Here is a 6,128-nt window from a genome sequence, read left to right on the forward strand (position 1 = left end):
CCGCGGTTGATAATATGAGCGTTTTATATATTTCGTATGTTACAAATATATTTTGTGTCATTTATAGCTTGAAATTCCCTGACAAACAGTAAAAAATATGACTCATTAATTGCCTAGATCGTCTGCTACCGCTGACAGACTGAGTACTGATTTCTGATTGGCTGTGAGATCAGCTGTTCGTCTGCCGCCATTTCAAATATACTCAACGCTTGACAACAGCTGAAAATATATTTGTAAACAGCCTTAAAGATGTTTGAATTCTCTTCATCTGAAAACATATTTGTAAACAGCCTTAAATACGCTTGAATTATATTATTGCGAATCTAAACAAAAGGATCAAATCGCGGAGAGAGTCTTTGGAAATCTTGTGTCTACAATTGATTCCAATTCGCATCTTAGAGTTCTGGAAGTACGGCTGACATGTTACAAACATGAAATGAGAATAGTACGCCAGGGATATTGCTGAAATCAATTAAAAAGGCGTGAACCAAGGATTTAAAATGACTATACAACTAATATCGATCTTTTATCGTAATATGTCAACAAAGAAGGTGAAGGCCAGACCAGAAACTGTCTCTCCGCCAAGCTTTTAATGTGCTTTTACATACTCACTGACTGGAGAATAAGATAGTCGCTGATACGTAACAGTAAGAGAAGTTCATCATCACACTCTTAAACGATAATGATACCAGAGCAGGTTTGCAATGAAATATTTACACTTAAATTATAATGCCATGTGTAATTATTACGCTACGCGGAAAGGGATGATCGTCTGTATGCTGATATCGTTACGTTTAATCTCGAATTATTCATACATCCTGATAACGATTCAAGTAAAAGCTTGGAATTACATATGAGATCTAAAAGTAAAATAAGCTGAAATAGAAGTATGTGTGAGAAATCAGATACGGTACGACAGGATATACAATTACAGATCTCTTACCAGTGCAAATGGTGATGAGTTAAAAATCTTCTGCTGAGATATAATTAACAAGGAATTCGAGTCGTTTTCATTTGTTTCCACACATTAAACATTAGTCTGAGGGCAGAGCAAAGAAATTTACCAATTTTTTAAAATTTTATTAGGTGCCGGCTACAAACAATTCTCTGTGGTAGTAGATACATCACAAATGTAAAACAGCACTTCATGTATATTTCGTTCTTCAAGTCTATTACAGAATTATCGGTCAATCAATGGTTACATTTTAATGTTGCCAGAGCATTAAAAGTCGATTATAATCTATGGAGCATACTAGAGAAATCTGTGTACATTCTCCGCAAGCCACCGTATCGCGTGTGACGGAGACTACCCTGTACGACTACTAGTAATATTCTTTTCTGTTCTACTCGCAAATAAAGCGAGGAGAAAACGACTTTCTGTATGCTTCTGTAAAGGCCCTAATCTTTCTAATCTTATCTTCATGGTTCTTACACGAAATGCTCGTTGGCGGAAGTAGAATCGTTGCAAATCCAATGTCTCATATATTTTTCTCGTTCAGCATATTCTGTTTTTTGGTCTACCCTGTAATTACGAGCTTTATTTGAAGTATTATCAGGATGTGTGAATAATTCGGTGAGTAGAGGCAACCATTTTATCCGAGACGTAGGTTATTTAAATTAAAATACAGAACGTAGTTACGTTTGAACATTTTATTTCGATTGTTCCAATGTGATATGTGTACCTTTGTAAACTTATTATTTCTGAGAACACATACTGTTACAGCATGACAACCTGTAAATACCACATTAATACATAAATGCTTCAAATGATGTCTGTCATCCTCAACGCATTTGGAAATACGTGTAACGACATTCCTCTCAACAGCGAGTAGTTCGCCTTCTGTAATGTTCGCACATGCATTGACAATGCACTGACGCATGTTGTCAGGCGTTGTCAGTGGAGCACGATAGCAAATATCATTCAACTTTCCCCACAGAAAGAAATCCGGGGACGCCAGATCCGGTGAACATGCGGTCCATGGTATGGTGCTTCGACGACCAATCCACGTGTCATGAAATATGCTATTCAACACCGCTTCAATTTCATGCGAACTATGTGCCGGACATCCACGATGTTGGATGTACATCGCCATGTTGTCATGCAGTGAAACATCTTGTTGTAACATCGGTAGAACATTATGTAGGAAATCAGCATACATTGCATCATTTAGATTGCCATCGATAAAATGGGGGCCAATTATCCTTCTTCCCATAATGCCGCACCATACATTAATCCGCCAAGGTCGCTGATATTCCACTTGTCACAGCCCGTGGATTTTCCGTCGCCCAATAATGCTAATTATGCCGGTTTACGTTACCGCTGTTGGTGAACGACGCTTCGTCGCTAAGCAGAACGCGTGCAAAAAATCTGTCAACGTCCCATAATTTCTCTTGTGTCCAATGGCAGAACTGTACACGACGTTCAAAGTCGTCGCCGTGCAATTCCTGGTGCATAGAAACATGGAACGGAGCAATCGATGTTGACGTAGCATTCGCAACACCGACGTTTTTGAGATTCCCGATTCTGGAGCAATTAGTCTGCTACTGATGTGTGTATTAGCCGCAGCAGCAGCTAAAACACCTACTTGGGCATCCTCATTTGTTGCAGGTCGTAGTTGACGTTTCACATGTGGCTGAACACTTCCTGTTTCCTTAAATAACGTTAACTATCCAGCGAACGGTCCACACACTTGGATGATGTCGTCCAGGATACAGAGCAGCATACATAGAACACGCCCGTTGGGCATTTTGATCACAATAGCCATACATTAACATGATATCGACCTTTTCCGTAATTGGTAAACGGTCCATTTTAAGACGGGTAATGTATCACGAAACAAATACCGACAGCACTGGCAGAATGTTGCGAGATACTATGTACTTCTACGGTTGTGACTATTACAGCGCCATCTATCACAAAGCGAAAAGAGTGGCCCAACTAAAACATTCATTTTTCTTTATGTACTACACGAATCTGTAATAAAAAATGGGGGTTCCTATTTAAAAAAAACGCAGTTGATATGTGTTTGACCTACGGCAGCGCCATCTAGCAGGCCAACCATAGCGGCATGTGGTTTCCCCCTTCAAGCTAGACGAGTTTCGTTTTTTGTAGTTTTTTCGTTTGATGCTTATTTCGTGAGACATTTGGCCCGATCACTATCAATGGACCAATATATATATATATATAGGGTGTCCCAACTATCTTGTCCACCCAAAATATCTCTGGAACAATAACAGCTATTGGAAAACGACTTTCACCGGTATCAATGTAGGGTTGGGGCCCATGAATGTACATATTTGGAAACGTTCTAAAACGAGAGCATATGTGTTTTTAACACAAACTTAACTTTTTTTTAAATGGACCTCCTATATTTTTTCTTCAGCAATCCATAGAATGACAAAGCACATACACAATGGCGTTGATTGCATCGCAATATTCCCATTACATCCCGAGATATTGAGACGAAATTGACGCTTGAAACACCCCACATGCGCTGCTAGCGCACGTCCTGAGGCTCAGGCTTGAACCCCATGCTGCCCGTAATCGCAGAGGGATGGCAGCAGACCGTATTATTCGTTTTGGACCTATTGATAAGTATGAAAATGTGATTACGCATGCAATCACATCGCGATTACGGGCAGCATGGTGTTCACACCTGAGCCTCAGGACCTGCGCTAGCAGCGCATGTCGGGTGTTTCAAGCGCCAACTTCGCATCTTAATATCTCGGAATGTAATGGGAATATTGCGATGCAATCAACGCCATTGTGTATGCGCTTTGTCATGCTATGGATTGCTGAAGAAAAAATATAGGAGGTCCATTTAAAAAAAACATAAGTTTGTGTTAAAAAACACATATGCTTTTGTTTTAGAACGTTTCCAAATATGTACATTCATGGGCTCCAGCCCTACATTGATACCGGTGAAAGTCGTTTTCCAATAGCTTTTATTGTTCTAGAGATAGTTTTGGTGGACAAGATAGTGGGGACACCATATATATATATATATATATATATATATATATATATATATATATATATATCTGTGTGTGTGTGTGTGTGTGTGTGTGTAGATCATATGATGGTATAGAATGAAATAAATTTATAAATTTTTCTCTTGTAAATATGTAAATGGTTCCCCTACAGGAGGGAAATCTGGGTTTGACCCAAACATGTTTTTAATATTAGAGTCAGGGAGTTAAACGAGAGATTACAATGAGTAGATGAATGATGTAAATTTTTAAAGATAATTATTATAGCTATTACCATTCACTTCAAATGCCTGCATAAAACAGTATTCCACTTCTTCTGATTTACTACCTTTTTTATGTCCGTTGGCTGGAAGAGAAATTAATATCCAACTTGCCAAACAATTCCATTGTTGTGCTTAAGAAAGAAAGTTATCAGAACATGCTAGGAGAAAAACAATCACAAATGAACACTAGATGGAAAATTGGTTAAATTCTAGTAATATTCTGTTGCACCAAGGAAGCACGAAAATTGAGTTATACACCTTAACAAAATGCACCAAGCCTGAAAATGTGTTTACTTTAGACAAGCTTCTAGAACATTATGGACGTTCTGTTCTCTGATTGATACCATATCACCCAGAACTAAACACAATAGATACGATATTGCCATAATTAAAGAACTGAGTGGCTACCAATAATGTTACATTTAAGCTTTAAGATGCTTGAAAGAGGAAAATTTTGCATCTGTCACTGAGCCAGAGCAGCAAGAAGTTTGCTGACATGTGCTTTGTGTGAAATCTAAATATATTGTGTATTGACCTTCACACTAGCGATTCTGACGATACCAACAACAATGATGGGTTTTGATCCTTATAGTTAGTTTCATGTTCCATGGGTCGTTTGAGCAATAAATTGTATTGATGTTGAACAAGTAAGGTTACATTCACACCTCACATTTATCGGTACATATGCCTAAATTCTGACCATTTCAAGACTTTTTTAAATTTTTAAATTTTTTAATATGCCGGTATGAGTTAGTAGTTTCAACCCACCAACTTTTACACATTACAAATATGGAAGTTGTTCTGCATAACAGAAGGAGTTGTTGAGGAGAAACGTTTTTAGTTTCTTCCCAACTTTTACTTTACTGTATGTATCTCAAACATTTTAGATAATCGGTAAGTGATCAAAAAATTTGATTGTAAGATTGTGCACCCATTTTTGGGCTAAAGACAACCTGGATGTGATGTAATCAATGTAATTTCTTCTTCCATTGTTGTAATTATGTATGTTATTGTTCTTTTTGAAATGCTATGAATATTTACAACAACTTCATGGGTGAATAATTATGATGTGATTATCAATGCATTATTTCATTAGTCTTGAAAGAACTGTTACAGACACCTGAGCAACAGGGAACTGACATTCGTTGATAGTATGAAATAATGCATTGATAATGGCTAGACACTAGCTGAAATATAGATTTGCCAAATAAAAACCTCAAAAAACGATGAGTGATTGTTGTGCTCTAGCGTTTTCAAATCATATGACAGTCGTTGGATGCACCCACATTCCTCATTTAAGATAACCAGATTGAAAATATGCAAATATGTCACCTTGCTGATTTGTCTCTTCCCAAGCTTTAAAATTATTCTAAATGCAAATGTGACTGAACTAAATTGTTGTAGGAGCTCCAAAATGTTTTCCAGTGTAAATAGTTATTGATATGGACGCCTAAAATTTTGATGTTTCCACCCTAGTTATTATTTCCTTCTCATGTATTACAATTGACATTGGTGTAGTACCTCTTCATGGGCAGAAGTGGTTATGTCTTTTTTTTAAATGGAGTGTAAGGTCATTCACAGAAAATCACCCAGTAATACTTTTGAGATCATTATTTAGCATTTTTGGTGTTGCAGTATATATTTTTGGGTTGATTACAGTGTTAGTCATCTGCAAAAAGAACTAATTCTGCTTGTTGAATATTAGGTAGAAGATTGTTTACATTACTGAGAAACAATAGTGGGCCTAAGACTGAGTTTTGTGGAAAACCATAAGTGATTTTGCCGCAGTCAGAAGAGTCTCCTCTGACTACATTGATTGAACTGCTAAGTGCAAGTTTCTATAGTCTTTTGCTTTGATAAGATGTAATATGTTGA

At 37.3% G+C, this 6,128-nt stretch overlaps 1 protein-coding gene across 1 annotated transcript in view; it reads right to left on the reverse strand.

Moving 5' to 3' along the window:
* Nucleotides 1-253, reverse strand: part of LOC126278190 (beclin-1-like protein) — a 44,099-nt gene extending 43,846 nt beyond the window's left edge. Inside the window, exon 1 of the mRNA XM_049978104.1 lies at nucleotides 1-253. The gene's annotated coding sequence lies outside the window, so the exon portion shown is untranslated.
* Nucleotides 254-6,128: the final 5,875 nt, after the last annotated feature.

Source organism: Schistocerca gregaria, chromosome 6 (assembly GCF_023897955.1).
Source record: "Schistocerca gregaria isolate iqSchGreg1 chromosome 6, iqSchGreg1.2, whole genome shotgun sequence".
In the NCBI taxonomy this organism is placed as follows: domain Eukaryota; kingdom Metazoa; phylum Arthropoda; class Insecta; order Orthoptera; family Acrididae; genus Schistocerca; species Schistocerca gregaria.